Below are 16,793 nucleotides of genomic sequence, written 5' to 3'. Positions count from 1 at the left end.
GTAGGATTATAGTAGAGTTAAGATTATCTCTTTCTAACCGAATTTGAGCACAATGTGGGACACATTGTATATACCATAATACCTCTAAATGTATCATAATGTTTATGGCCAAAAAGCAATCCATAACCTGAGGGGTCTATGGCTCAGAATAATTTGGGTTCCTCTCACTACTTTGGCATATTGAAATCACTTTTTTTTACTTTATGAATCATAAATGTAGAGAATAACTTTTTTATTTTTTTGTGGATTATCATGAGCTTGCGGCTGCCATTGGCTTTTTTTTCTCAAGTCAATGTATTAATGGATGGTGAACATGGCAGCCTGTGGACCTTTTATGAATAGAAACATTAGAAAAAAAAGTAATAAAAAATAAGACATAAATTATGCATGTAGATATGTGCATGCAAGTTTGAAGTTAAATACAAAAGTATGTAACTTTTGTGAATAACTGAGTTTCTACTATTCAAATAAATATGAAGCTCGATTTTCTCCTTTCACTTATATTATTGTGACATCCTAGCCCAGGGCTTAACAGGATTGATGGGATACTCATATCAACAAGTTGTAACTTCTTTTATGGAAGTTCATCAGCAAAGAACTCCGAGGTTAAACGTGCGTGATCAGGAGTAATTTGAGGATTGGTGACCGACCGGGAAGTAGTTCCCGGGTGCGCACGAGTGAGGATAAAGTGCGCAGGAAAGACATGTGTTGGTCTGTGGGGCTAGTCGATCTACAGATCCTAGAGAGCTGGCAGGGGTGACATGCCCGGCCGGAGGCTGTTCGATCTGTTACATTTGGTATCAGAGCCGATCTTCGCGGTAAAACATGCGTGTGCGGTCAGGGGCGCGGACATGTTGCCCATCGTAGCACATGTGTCGGCACTGGACGCATGGACGTGTGCAAAGAGGGCGTCGATCTTCTAAGTGGGGATTAGTGTGACATCCTAGCCCATAGATTAATTGGATTGATAGAATACTCATACTAATAAGTTGCAACTTCTTTTCCGGAAGCTCATCAGCAAAGAACTTCGAGGTTAAGCGTGCTTGGCCCGGAGTAATTTGAGGATGGTGATCGACCGGAAGTAGTTCCCGGGTGCGCACGAGCGGGGATAAAATGCGCAGGAAAGACATATATTGGTCTGTGGGGCTAGTCTAGTGATTCCAGAGAGCTGCCAGAGGTAACAGGCCCGGCCGGGGTTGGTCGGGGTGTTACAATTATGGCCACATAAAAAATGAAAATTTGGATGAATAAGTATCGATCGTGATTTATTCCAATTTTTCTGCAACTTTTGAATACCATTTTTGACGTTATTTGAAAAACAGGTTCAACTAGCTAGACCCATGTTTTCCTGGCTATTTTTCGCGCATAGGTCACTTTATTCCATTTGGACAGCTTTTAGAACACATCGTGGCTGCCATAATATAAGTGAATTGAAAGAGTGCAAACTATAAAGTGCTACAAAGCACAATCAAAATGAACAAGAGAAATTGGCCAAGAAGTAGAAGAAACACTTGTCCATAGAAGGTCCTTTGTTTTCTCATTAGGACTGCAGAGCGCTTGGAGAGTTAAGAATATGGATAGGCAATTATAGACAATCATGGAAGTTAGGAATATGAGACGCAAGCAAGTACAAGAATAGTGAAGTTGCTAAGTGCATGCATATATGCCGTATCTAATTAATTAACGCTCTAAGACCGAACTTACATATATATTATGCTGGTCCCACAAGAAAATAATCTGATGATTCACTTTAGTTTAATCGAGACAAATATAGAGCCTAGCTAAGTTACTCACTCGCAGAAAAAATGTTCCGAAGCCGCCCATTGGTGCTCGATCGATCTGCGACTAACATAATCCTCGGCAACAATTGTTGACCTTGAAAAGGCTCTATCATTATATAAAACTGCAACGGCAACTATGCACACAAGGATTCCAGAGAGCATCCTTTTTGTTTCAATAGAGTCAATCATGTGATCATATATTCCGTTTCCACTTAATTATAGTGGATGAGAGACAGAGTGTGGATAAATGGAGGCCGAGTTACATGTAGCTCTTTATTTATAAAAATTTGAAAATTATTGTTTTAAGTTCCACTACGGGCCCGGGCCTCTCTACCTTGGTTTGGACAGGCCCCAAACCAAACTGACCCAACACAATAAAATCTTTAATTGGTCCACATATGATCATAGATATAAAATACAATAAATAAGATAATTAGCTAGGTGGAGTCCTGAAATTGGGCTTCATCTCGGTCTTCATGCCCGTATCATCCTTCCCCTTGAAGAAGCGGTGTCCCCAACGTGTGAGGGTCTTCTGGAAAAGGTGACGTGATATGAACATCACACATCTGCACTGCCTTCAAGGCTTGCCTGCCTACCACACCACATCCTCCCTCTCGGCGTGCTTGACTTGATACAACACTTGGCGCCTCCTTTCTTCTCCACATGAGCTTGGACTTCGGCGCCAATACCTTCTTCTTGTGAGGTCTTGATGGAACCCTGTGTTGCTGAATATTAACTTTCTTTGTGTAACCCCGCAAACGAGTAATGCTTGGGCCACAAAGGTGTCGAACACGACCATCATCGCCTCTATGCATCCGCGGTGTCACGGAAAACTGGACTGCATTACTCCTAGCACGGTAGTCCCGCTGCCCACTGTCACCATTGACGCGCTCGCCTCCCACTCCTCCCACGCGCATCTGCGCCATATGTACGGAAACACCATCAGCACAAACCTCATCAGTCTGCATACTAGCATCAACACAAACTAGAATTGTAGCACATGCTGCAACATCCATATCAACAACAAGTGTAGCTTCATCCGGCTTGTCACCAACAAGAACTTGCTTGTCATCTACTGGCATGGATGAAACATCACCAACATCGACGCTAGGAACATCATGCACCTCATGCTGCACTTTATGCTTGTGCAACTTCTCCTTATGTACCACCAACTCCACATCGAACTTGATATGATCATCACCCAAAGGCTTCAAAGTCCGTTGTTTGCCACCATACATAAAAGAATATAAATTTTCTCTCCCAGCATGTGTCACATTACGATCATACTGCTATGGACGCCCAAGTAACAGTCTACACACCTTCAATGGCAAAACATCGCACTCTATCTCATCAACATAATCATCAACTGTAAATGGCACACGCACCTTATGAGTAATCTTCAGCATACCACAACTATTGAAAACAGCACTGAATATCTTCCCACGAGAACACTGCATGCCCAAAACATCACTTGGAAATGAATCCGTCGCGGAAGACTGCTGAATGGCCAACCTGGATACTGGAGTCGCCGGTCCGGGCGCTGGTTGTGCTGGCCTGGGAACCTGATGGTCCGGCCTAGGAGCCGGTTGGACCAGGCCTAGGGCCGGGTGATCCGGCCTAGGGGCCGGTCTGTCCGGGCTGTGCACCGGGATGAAGGGCGGAGCCCCTAATACATCGCTCTGGTGGGCACCAGCGTATAGGCAGGGTTTTGCCGAGCCGGCCGATGGTGGGGCCGGTCTGGCCAGGCCTGGGACCGGGTGGGCCGGTGGTGGGGCCGGTGTGCCAGGCCTGGCACCGGATGCTGCCCAAAACTGCATCTTCTTTCCCGATTCCAAACCTCAAAATTCGTGATTCTGCCAGTAAAAACAGCCCTAGATGGTGGACAAACTGCGCCCAACAGCACAAAACTTCCTCCACCTCAACCTCCTTCAACCTTGAGCCAATCTCCTCCGATACAAACCGATCCGATGAGATCGGTCAACAAAACCTAGCTGTGAGCAACCCATAAATCTAATACCACATGATAAGGGGAATCCCAACAGATCCTCCTAGGGTGTTGCCTGATCTTTCACAGCGAGAATCCGGGTAGATAGATACTCCCAATTACGCGCAGAACGCAACCTGAAGTAGGGGATAAATCCAGCAAGCAATGTGATGGAGATCACCATGCCTGAAGACCAAAGAACGACAATCCTTGATGAACACAAGAACCTCCACAGCAACTGACGTGGGCATTACCCTTCGGGTAACCAGCATTGCCCTATCCGGTATTGGCTAATTGGAGGCCCATGAAGATACCTGAAGGCGAGATGGGCCACTAGGTCGGCGCACCAGAAGATTCCTTGACGGTCAAGACAAGGAAGCAAACAAACAAGGAAAGATTGGATCTAAACTACTGTAAATCTAGTCATATTCGGTTAGACCTCTTGAGACCTGGCCTCCTATATAAAGGCCAGGAGAGGGGCTGCCGAAAAACACGAACAATCTTAGCAATCTTAGCCAGGAAAAGCTTAGAGCTAGGTAACCCTAGCAATAGCAATCTCGACTAGATCTCAGCCGAACTATTTGGCACCCCATTGTAACCCATTGTCATCATAATCAAGGAACAGACAGGCAGGACGTAAGGGTTTTACCTCATCGAGGGCCCCGAACCTGGGTAAATTGCTCTCCCCGCTTGTCTGTGAACCGATGTCTCGTGTCAGCCTATAGGATTCCATCAACCCTAAGCCCCTATCGGAGGGCATTGGCGAGGAGTACCCTCGACAATTGGCGCCGTCTGTGGGAACCCTGTCGGCACAAGATCGGACATCGGCTGAACCCGTCATGTCATCGGCAGCTTCATCAGCACCGTCATCGCCTCATCTGGGAAGCCCGATCCGTTTTGGCTCCTACGAATTCACCCCGCACAGCGAATCATCTTGCTCGACCTTCTCTGGTCTACAAGGAAACATGGAGATGGCTTTCGGGAGCATCCACTACAACGTCAACTCAGAAGGAATCCTCCGGCTGCTGGAATCTCCTATCTCCAGATCGACAAGCCCAAGCGCATCATCGACACCCGACCTTTCGGCTGGCCTGACAAACCCGTCGAGACCATCCGCGCCATCGACTCCTCGTTCAGCATCCTCCATGTCGGTTGGATCTGATGACCCCGTGCCCTCGGAGCTGACCTCGTACTACTGCGTGAGCTGCGACACCAGGCATGGACTAGGGTCAAGCGACACGCCATTCATCTGCAACGCCTACTATTCATTGGGAGAGGATAGCATCGGTAGCATCGCCCGAGGAGACACCCGAAGAGTGGCGCCCCTCCAAGTTTACGTCGCTAATAGGGGAGACGGAGAACGCACCCCCCGCTCCAGCAGGCGGGCTAGTTTTGAGAATAGCGCCAGCAATGACCATAGCGACCACACCATTACAGAAGAGGAGTGGGCAACAGCCAAGGCAGCCGTGCTCAACAACACACCGCTTTCGGCGGGAACCACGGTTGGCACACTCAATGCTTACCGCTCCATATTGGAGAAAAATCGGGAACGCCTGTCTAAGGAGCAAGCCACCCTCGAGAAACGCCTATCTGCGGCAGACCGGTCCAGTGAGCGACGAAGGGGCTCGCAGGGGAGTGCCTCTCGAAGTACCCACGGAGGAGGCAAACATCGATCGAGAATGTCCAGGCTTTCGGAAGATGACGCAAGGGAGATAACATCAAACCTGACCAAGTCTTTTATGACCACGGACACCGCGGGCATGCCACGGCCAAAAACCGTCGCAGGAGCAACAACCAATCTTGCAGCATACCTCATTAACCAGCGTCCCGAAGGATCCATGGCTCAGGCCCACCGTGGCGCTTTGGAAAGTCTTGCGATACTAGGACATAATCTAGTTCCACCGAAAGAGAAGACCCTGCAGGCCAGCGGGTCAAAGTATCGCGCAAAAGACGCTCGGGACGAAATCACACAGAGCAGGATCGACAAAGCAAGGCGACGACGCGCCATAAGAGAGAACTTGGCAGTGATTCTTCGGACGAGACCCAGGAGAACGACGGCGAGCTTAGAGGAGCCGATTGTTTGAGCTACAAAATTCGGGAGGCGATGCCACCCAAAAAGTTCAAACCTACACCTACCGACGCCGCTAAATATGATGGGCAGCAGGAACCAAGATCCTGGATAGAGGACTATCTGCAGACAGTAATTCTGCAAAAAGGGAATCAGATAGCAGCAATGCAATGCCTGCAGCTTTACCTAAAGGACTCAGCATGAGCCTGGCTCAGAGGGCTGCCGAAGGGTTCCATCAAGTCATGGGATGACCTAGTAGAAGCTTTTGTCGCTAACTTTCAAGCAACTTATAAAAGGCCCGTCGGGATCGAGGAGTTACGGCACTGTCAGCAAAAGCAGAAGGAGTCGATGCGCGCATATATCAGGAGATTCACCAAACTATTGAATGTTGCGGAAGACGTATCCGTCGACAGAGCAATCGACGCTTTCAGTGATGGCATCCGACGTGAAAGCTATATAGAAGAGCTTGGGCGCAAGAAGCCAAAAACCATAACCAAGTTAATGGAAATCGCCAACAGCTGGGCCGATGGTGAAGACAACATCCGAAAGCCACGACAGCGCAGTGACGATGAAGAGGATGACCAGCCGAAGCATGATTCGGGCGGTCGAAGGGATCGGAACAAGAGAAGGAAGAACCGCAGTTACGATGACAATAACTTGGTGGCCGCAGGTTATTCTGATCGGCAGGATGATCGGTACGACAACAGGCGAGACGATCGGCAGGACGGTAATCGGAACGACTCTGGGAACCGTGGCAACTATAAGCCACGACCACAGAGAACTCCCAAATTGCCTTACGCTGAACAGATCAACGCCCCTTGCTACCTGCATTCATATACCGATTCCAAGGATGGTAAAGTAAAATCTAGCCACCTGCTCAGGGACTGTCGGTAGTTCCTTGATATGCATGAACTCATCCAGCAGGCAGGCCAGCAACAGACACCACCACCACCACCACCACCTCCGTCACAGCATCAAGTCCAGCAAGCTCAACCTCATCAACCCAACGAGGCGTTTCCACCACCACGCGGGCAAATGAGTATGATCCACAGGACATGTGTTTCAAGGAGAGAGATGAAGAAGCTCACCCGAGAAATCAACCTGGCAGAAAGCGTCATGGCGAGCATTCCCGAATATGTCGAATGGTCGTCTCAGGAAATCACGTTCAGTCGAATGGACCACCCGATGACTATACCAAAACCAGGGCACGCCGCCCTAGTGGTCGAAGCACAGATAGGAGGGTTCAAGATGAGCAAAGTCTTCATGGATGGAGGAAGTGGACTCAACTTGATATTCCTTGACACAATTCAAAGTATGGGGATCACCATGAGAATGTTGGAAGACTCAGACACCCGCTTCCATGGGATACTCCCTACTTCACCAGCGTACTCTCTTGGCAAGGCATACCTGAACATCGTCTTCGGCAAACCCGACAACTTCAGGAAGGAGAAGATAGAGTTTGAAGTCGTGAACTGGGAATCATAGTATCACGCCATACTCGGGAGACCAGCTTATGCCAAGTTCATGGCTATGCCGCACTATGCATACCTCGAGCTGAAGATGCCAGGGAACAACGGGACAAACATCACAGTCTACGGAAGCTTCTCGCGCTCGGACAATTGTGATCGTGACTTCCAAAGGATTGCTGCAAAGTTTGGGCCACGGCGAGAGACTATCGACCCCCCGCCCAAATTGACGATACAAGAAATCAAGGAGGAAAAACTCGACAGGGAGACCAAGAAGAAACCAACTCCTGAAGCCCCAGCAGCACAAGCATCGGCGGAAAAAGTTTCGGCAGTGGCCAAAGCAGAAGAGATAGGAGGCGGCAAGATGCTAACAATCGCTGCCCAGGCACCTGGCGAAATCAATAGCGCTGCAGCAACCACCAGCATGGCAAAGAAATCGGAAGATTCTTCTGAAGAAGAGAAGAACCCCTTCCTTGATAAAACACTCCCTTAGTTTTTAAATTTTTCCTTTACTTTACACAGGGCCTCTTGTTTTCGCCCTCTAGTTTCGTATTTACCCTATCAATAAGCACTTAAGTTTCGATTCTTGTTAAAGTATTGCAGTAATCTAAAGCATCTATGACCGTGCTGCCGCCAAGTAGCGGCATAACTTAACGTGCGGCAGAAGATAGCGCCCAGAGCAAAAACTTCTACGAGCACTGCAAAGAAGAATAAGGACATTAATCCTTCCCTCTGCTTTAGATGCCTCTACGAGTGCCGTACAAAGCAAGAGTTTGGAAAACTCACACAACCCACGCTCGGTATTTCACTTATGGAAATATCAGAGAGCAACGGGCTCATCGGCAGAATCATTACACCTGAAATATTTGGGAATGACTGTCGAAATTTACAATCGGTTGAAAGCAAAGTTGCGCATACAACAGGTTTAGCAAAACCTGCAACACGAGCTGATCACTCATAATGATTTGCTGACCAACTAGTACACATACATCCAACGAGCAATTAAGCTTTGCTCCTTTGAATATTTGCCAACGGCACGGTAAAAGTACATATTCATGTATTAACCAGATAAAAACGTTTCGGCTAAACAATCCTAACACTCGGATGGACTAGCCAATACAATTTACAAAAGTAATTTTGCATCTTCATATCATCCTTGCGGAGTTTCCCTTTCTTCAGGTACCTTTGACATCTCCTCAAGCCTGTCGACAATTATATGGGCAGGTGCTAAAACCTTCGGGTACAACTCTTCGAAATCACCAGTTGCATTGGCAATAGATAACAAGCAAGCTGAAGGATAACAAGCAAGCACAAGTGCAAGCGTACACTTGGCTCCTGCAAAAACTTGAGATCTTACTAGCTCCCGAACCTTCTTGGCATTTCCAAACTCGGACATCAAAGTCAAAAGAGTAGGGGGAACTGCATTCAGAGGAAACATCGTCTTCCAAACTACCCTCATAGCCTTGTAGCACTTGTCGAAGAACTGGTGGACCTGCTGCACTCGATCCTGAAATTTGACGACAGCCGAGGCCTTCGAGTGTTCTCGCCAGAAAATCTCTTCGGATGAGGAAAGCTGAGTCAAAGCATGCACTCGCTCGTGTATCCGCTTGTTCTCTTCCGCATGGTTCAAAGCTATGACTGGCAAAAGAATCAGTAAAGACTTAGACAAGAAGTTGCTAGCAAACAGGCAAAGGGATCAGGAAACTTACAGTTTAAACTTTCGGTAGCCTTATGCAGCTCGCTAAGAATGTACCGCTCCACGTCGGCTGCAATCTGGCTCTTTTTATTGATGATGGCAGCTAAGGCATAAGTGCTGCGTAAGTCTTTTTCCATCTGCGTGACCCGGTCCTTCATACGCTGGATCTGATCACTTTCAGGAAGGGCACCCGACGAGTTGTCAACAAACGAGGGCACTGGGAAGACCTGCAGAAAATACCGTTATAAAAGGATGATGGATATGGTACAGCCGAAAATCTAAAATAACTCCCATCGGGAGAAGTGCAAGAAAGTGATAACATAACAAAAGTGTGCTAACAACACTGCTAGCACGGAGTTTTATTACAAGCATAAAGTTCTGCGGCAGAACAATGTTTCGCATCGGCTCAAGGCACAAGTTTGTTACAAGAATCAAGGGAGTTGGGTCTGAATCGATAAACTGGGTCCAGCCGACAACTTCCTTGATGAAACCAGTTCAAGGAGCTGACGGGCACAAGTAAGAGCGGACGCCTTAAAGGTGCTCAAATCAACAAGCTGCCCATCTCGCTCTTTCGGAAGCCCCTTAGTCATTTCCTCGATGTCACCCTTAAAGCCGTAACCCATCATAAGCTGGAAGGCAAGGACAGCACCAAAAGTGCGCGATGTACGCTTGAATTCCTCGATGACCTCCTTGGTGTCAACCGCAAAGGTATCGATCAGTTGTCCCAGGGTCTTCTCTTATTTGATCTTGGGGAAGATCATCGAGTGCATCCGCGCCAGGGCACCCTTCCCCTTCATAAGAAGCTCTTGTGTAAGCTGGTGAGAACCGAGAATCATTGATACAGCATTCGCTGGGGAGTTATTGGGAACTCTTTCCAGGGCATCGACAGGGATGTTCGCTGCTTCTGCAGTAGAAAGGAAGGAAAAAATTCAGTCATTGACAAAAAGTTCGAATCCATAAGTACGTCGTTCGACAGGAGTATGACAGAAATTACCAAGCAAGGCCAAAGAAGACTGACGAAGGACTTCATCCTTTTCGACTGCCCGAGCTTCAGCCGCCAGCCTGGATGCTTCTTCCTCCTTCAGTTTCTCTTTCAGCTTGACTAGTTCCTCCTTTAGGGAATCGATCTCTTGGCGAGCCGCAGCAGCTATCTTGACTGCGCCATCCAATTTCGAGGAAGAGGATTCGACTTCCTCTTGTAGCCGAATCTTGTCAGCTTCTAAAGAAGTGAATCAGGAGGCGAAAACTTCCAGAGAAGAGATGACACCTCGCAGGTCCTTAAGAGAAAAAGAAAAACAGTTAAACAAAGCACGCTCCAAGAAATATGTATTGCAATCAGAAGAGAGCTTACAGAAAAAGGAGCCGCAGTGGCAGCAGTTGGAGAAAAATCCTTCCCTTTGGAAAGGGAAGAGGCAGTCGATGCTTGAGCCATGGGGGCAGCCTTAGGAGCCGAAGCTTCGGAAGCCACCACGACCGGCGAGGCAGCATCTGATTTGGCCTTTTTAGGCGGAGGCTCGATAAAGCCCTCGTCGCTGCAAAAGTGAATGGTCGACTGTGATTATAAAAGGGGTATGAAAAGAAAAAAAGGCAAAGTATAACTTTTGGAAAAAACTACTTACATGTCGAAGAGATCATCTTCATCGGCAAAGCCGCCGGTTGATCTCTTCGCAGGTGAAGCTCTGACCCCTTCCGCAGCTGCATCAACAAAAGTATCATGATCAGTGTCGTCATTGCGCATTGATCCATTTGCGACACAAATGTTATCGGCTGAGGGGGAAGGTCAGTATGGGCAACTTCGAGATCCATCGGACCATTATATTCATCTTCTAGACCTGTTTGCTCGGTGGTGTGAAAATCTACGGGGATTGAGGAGCCTCTCCCCTCAGAAGTATTGTCCACTGAATCATGTGTATTTTCAGAAGCCATGGGGATCTGGCAGAGAAAAATGACAAGTAAGAACAAAGGTGATTATGTCGACCAAGGGAGAAGGCATAGTAGAGATGTGAAGAAAGGAAAATACCCCTGATTGTGGATGATCAACGTCAAGAGGAGCATAAGAAGAGATCAGCGGAATCGAATCTTCCTGGTTAAAGAAAGTAAGGCGGCGGACTTCATCAAGCAACTCTTTTTCTGATAGATCGGCAGCATTAATCCTGGTCTCATCCTTTGGACCTGAGTACAACCACATCGGGTGAACTCTGGCCATGACTGGCTGGATTCGGTGCTTCAGGAATACTGCTGCCACCTCTGTACCAATCATAGTTTGGCCATCAGCCTCTTTGATTCGAAGGAATTTGGCAAATAGTTCTTCGGCTGAAGCCCTTTCGTCGGCTGAGAGAATATTCTTCCAAGAGTTCTTGGGCTTGGCTTCAGAAACATCGGCATAGCAAGGGAGTCGACACTCGGGTGACGAGGAATCCTTGACGTAAAACCATTTTAACCTCCATCCTTGCACGGACTCTCTCATTGGGAAGTTAAAGTAATTCACCTCTGAGTGAGCGACAAAACCTACTCCTCCGGTAACAAAGTACCCATTACTACTGCTGTATCTCTTCACATAGAAGATCTTCTTCCACAGCCCGAAATGAGGTTCGATACCCAGAAACGCCTCGCAAAGGGTGATGAACACAGCAACATGGAGGATTGAGTTGGGGGTAAGTTGCCATAATTGGATTTCATACGTCCGTAAGAGATGGAGGAGGAATCCGTGAGTGGGGAGCGAAAGGCCTCGGTGTAGGAAAGATAAGAACATCACAGTAAATCCAGCAGGAGGATCAGGCCGAGAAATCGCACCTGGAAGGATCACATCTCCCGCATTGGAGGATATCAATCCCAGGCTTCGGGATCTCTTCTCGTCACGCTTGGTGACGGTTGATGCAACCCAGTCTCCAGGTTTGATCATTGAGCTTGGCGGCGCTGGCGGCGCCGGAGCTGGGGGAGGGGCGCCCAGAGCGCTCCCCTTCGGAAGAGAAGAGGAGGACTTGGCGGCGGCGCCTCCGCTGGTGGAGCTAGCGGCGGCGGCAGGATTCTTCTTCTTCACCATCGTGGGATCAGAGGGAGATTGGAAAAGCTGTGGTGGCGGTGCGACAATGGCGAAGGAAGGAAGAAGGGGGAGAATGAGGAGATACTGCAGGAACCGTGGAGAAGATTGGGAATTTTTTGCCCTTTGGAGATTTTGATGACAAGTTAAGAGTTAAGTAAGCACGTGGCGCTTGAGGAAGGGGAGGAACTGACGGCTCACTACGCCCACGATTGCGCGAAAACCGAGGAGCCACCTCGATCGTTACGCGTGTAGTGGTAAAGCCCTAGAAAAAACTGATTGCACAGGGTTAGGGCAAGCCTGTCAGGTCAGGACCCGTCAGATCAGCCCGCAGCTGTTACACGTCATCAATGATGTCATAAAAAAACTAGAGGCACTCGAAGGAAATATGAAAAGTCATCGGATGAAGGACTTGAGTCTACGCACGGATTACAAGCATCCGAAACTAGACTCGGGGGCTACTCCCATCGGGAGCACTGACGTGCACCCGATAAAAAGAAGGCTCGACATAATAAGCAGTTGAAAAAAAAGAGGGTTTGAGTCTGTACCCAGATTCGGTAATTACTCCCATCGGGAGGACGTGGTGCACACCCGTTAAAAGTTTTTTGCACTCCAGGATCATGCCCGGGGACTTGATTTTGTGTAGGGTAACGTTGTTTTGCCATCGGTAGTTAACCAACAAAAGTTGGGCACGTTACTCATTATCCTTTGCGTAAAGAAAATATATCGGATGACCTATGAAGATTTGCGAAAAACTCGGCAGAGGAAAGTATTCGAGTAGTACAACTTGAGTCTACGCACGGATTGCAAGCATCCGTACCTAGACTCGGGGGCTACTCCCATCGGGAGCGCTGACGCGCACCTGATAAAAGAAGATGAAGCAGAATCAAGATGAACAAGAATAACGAAGGAGAAAAATGTCAGGAGAAGACATGCATTAGTCTCTACCCGAATTATCTTCGGCTAGACACTCGGGGGCTACTGACGTGGGCATTACCCTTCGGGTAACCAGCATTGCCCTATCCGGTATTGGCTAGTTGGAGGCCCATGAAGATACCTGAAGGCGAGATGGGCCACTAGGTCGGCGCACCAGAAGATTCCTTGACGGTCAAGACAAGGAAGCAAACAAACAAGGAAAGATTGGATCTAAACTACTGTAAATCTAGTCGTATTCGGTTAGACCTCTTGAGACCTGGCCTCCTATATAAAGGCCAGGAGAGGGGCTGCCGAAAAACACGAACAATCTTAGCAATCTTAGCCAGGAAAAGCTTAGAGCTAGGTAACCCTAGCAATAGCAATCTCGACTAGATCTCAGCCGAACTATTCGGCACCCCATTGTAACCCATTGTCATCATAATCAAGGAACAGACAGGCAGGACGTAAGGGTTTTACCTCATCGAGGGCCCCGAACCTGGGTAAATTGCTCTCCCCGCTTGTCTGTGAACCGATGTCTCGTGTCAGCCTACAGGATTCCATCAACCCTAAGCCCCTATCGGAGGGCATTGGCGAGGAGTACCCTCGACAGCAACTATAATAGATAAACGGGGGCGCCATCCGGAGGGATGCTTCACCAAGGACACACGCGATAGCGTATAAACTTAACTCAAACTAGTTCTACCTAAAACCCTAGACATCCCAGCCCTTATATGAGGGGGTTGGCCGCCAGCCCTAGTGGGCCTCTCTACCTTGGTTTGGACAGGTGATGAGGACATCCCTACTACACCACCGTTACCTCCGTCATTGACAAATGAAGATGAACCTGCTGTTAAGCTCAAGTCCAATGAAGTTCGGATTGGACCAATTACAAGGGCTCGTGCAAAGCTACTTAAACAAAAGGTGAACTTGTTTCTAAACGATATTTTGATTGATGAGAACTTTATACTGCTGATGACCCACAAGTATAGGGGATCGCAACAGTCTTCGCGGGAAGTAAAACCCAATTTATTGATTCGACACAAGGGGAGCCAAAGAATACTTGAAAGCCTTAACAGCGGAGTTGTCAATTCAGCTGCACCTGGAAACAGACTTGCTCGCAAGAGTTTATCAGTAGTAACAGTTTTATAGCAGTAGCAGTAGCCAAATATTAGCAGCAGTGTAACAAAGACAGCAGTAGTGATTATAGTAAACAGCAGGATTAAAATACTGTAGGCACAGGGATGGATGGATGGGCGTTACATGGATGAGAGAAACTCATGTAACAATCAAAGTTGGGCATTTCCAGATAGTGATAAAACAGTATCCAAGTACTAAACAATCCATAGGCATGTGTTCCATATTTAGTCGTACGTGCTCACAATAAGAAACTTGCACAACATCTTTTGTCCTACCAGCCGGTGGCAGCCGGGCCTCTAGGTAAAATCTACTGGAAATTAAGGTACTCCTTTTAATAGAGCACCGGAGAAAAGCATTAACACTCCGTGAACACATGTGATCCTCACATCACCGCCTTCCCCTCCGGTTATCCCAATTTCTGTCACTTTGGGGCCTCGGGTTCCAGACAGCGACATGTGTATACAACTTGCAGGTAAGATCATAAAACAATGAATATCATCATGAAACAATAACATGTTCAGATCTGAGATCATGGCACTCGGGCCCTAGTGACAAGCATTAAGCATAACAAGTAGCAACAATATCATCAAAGTACCAATTACGGACACTACGCACTATGCCCTAACAATCTTATGCTATTACATGACCAATCTCATCCAATCCCTACCATCCCCTTCAGCCTACAGCGGAGGAATTACTCACACATGGATGGGGGAAACATGGCTGGTCGATGGAGAGGCGTCGGTGGTGATGATGGCGATGATCTCCTTCAATTCCCTGTCCCGGCGGAGTGCCAGAACAGAGTTTCTGGTCCCGAGACGGAGTTTCACGATGGTGGCGGTGTTCTGGATGGCTTCTGGCGATTTCGACTTCTCGTATCGCGTTTTTAGGTCGAAGACCTTAAGTAGTCCAGAGGGGGGTGTCGGAGGCTGGCCGAGGCGGCCTCACCATAGGGCGGCGCGCCCCCTCCTAGGCCACGCCGGCCTATGGTGTGGGGGCCGTGGGCCTCCCCCTGGCCTGCCCTTCTGGCTCCGTGAATCTTCTGGGAAAATAGGCCCTTTGACATTAATTCCGGGGATTTTCCTGAATGTTGAATTTCTGCACAAAAACGAGACACCAGGGCAATTCTGCTGAAAACAGCGTTAGTCCGTGTTAGTTGTATCCAAAATACACAAATTGGAGGCAAAACAATAGCAAAAGTGTTCGGGAAAGTAGATACGTTTTGGACGTATCAACTCCCCCCAAGCTTAGCTTATTGCTTGCCCTCAAGCAATTCAGTTAACAACTGAGTGCGATAAAAGAACTTTCACGAACACATTTGTTCATATGATGTAAATATTCTCATGATATGGACAAGTACTTAGGCAATTCATAATAAGATACATGCAAATAAAATCATCTAATAGCTATGTCAATCATGGAAAAGGTACCAACAAATTAATAATAAGCATCATGAATCATGTCTATCAGCAAGATTGCAATGTTCATAAAAGGATATGATAAAGTGGTATCTCGCATGCCCGTATTTGTACAGCAAAACATAAATGCTCGGGCACCTTTGAAGTTCATGGAAAGACTAGAAGTAGAGATTGTCAAAGATAAAAGCATCAAAGTTATACCACAGTTAATCACATTTTGGGACAAGCATATTATACTAAGAATGACAGTTGTGCTCTCAAGAAAATGCTCAAAGAAAGGATGGTGACTCAACATAAAAGTAAAAGATTGACCCTTCGCAGAGGGAAGCAGGGATTAACATGCGCTAGAGCTTTTCATTTTTAAATCAGGAGTAAAATTATTTTGAGAGGTGTTTGTTGTTGTCAACGAATGGTAATGGGTACTCCAACTACCTCGTCAACCAGACTTTCAAGAGCGGCTCCCATGAAGGACGTTATCTCTACCAGCAAGGTAGATCATCCCTCTTCTCTTTTGTTTACACACGTACTTTAGTTTTATTATGGGTGATACTCCCCCCAACCTTTGCTTACACAAGCCATGGCTAACCGAATCCTCGGGTGCCTTCCAACATTCTCATACCATGGAGGAGTGTCTATTTGCAAATTAAGTTGCTTACTGATGAATCAGGGCAAAACATGTGAAGAGAATTATTAATGAAGTTTGATTAATCTGGACTGGGAACCCCGTTGCCAGCTCTTTTTGCAAAATTATTGGATAAGCGGATGTGCCACTAGTCCATTATGAAAGTCTGTCAAAAGTAAATGACAAGGTTGAAAGATAAACACCACATACTTACTCATGAGCTATAAAACATCGACACAAATTGAGAAGCATTTTGAAAGTTTAAAGGTAGCGCATGAGAATTTACTTGGAATGGTTTGAAATGCCATGCATAGGTATTTATGGTGGACACTTTGGAATAACTTGATTTTCAGGGGTTTGGAAGCACGAGCAGCATTCCCGCTCAGTACAAGTGAAGGCTAGCAATAGACTCGGAAGCGACAATCAATATAGCAGTAACTGTCATAATCATGCTTGCGGCAAAATAAATTAACGGATGCATAAAAGTGATACAAGAACTCTGAGGCAAAGTAAATCATCGAGGCTTAATTGACTTTTGTTCAGTCATATGCATGCGTGAGCATGTGCCAAGTCGATTCAAGTGAATTATTCAGAGGAGGATACCACAATGTCATACCTATTTATGAATAAAACAATGCAAGCAAACATCTATGACATGCTACTCAT

Source organism: Lolium perenne, chromosome 3 (assembly GCF_019359855.2).
Source record: "Lolium perenne isolate Kyuss_39 chromosome 3, Kyuss_2.0, whole genome shotgun sequence".
Classification (NCBI taxonomy): Eukaryota; Viridiplantae; Streptophyta; class Magnoliopsida; order Poales; family Poaceae; genus Lolium; species Lolium perenne.
This window is presented reverse-complemented; position numbering follows the sequence as displayed.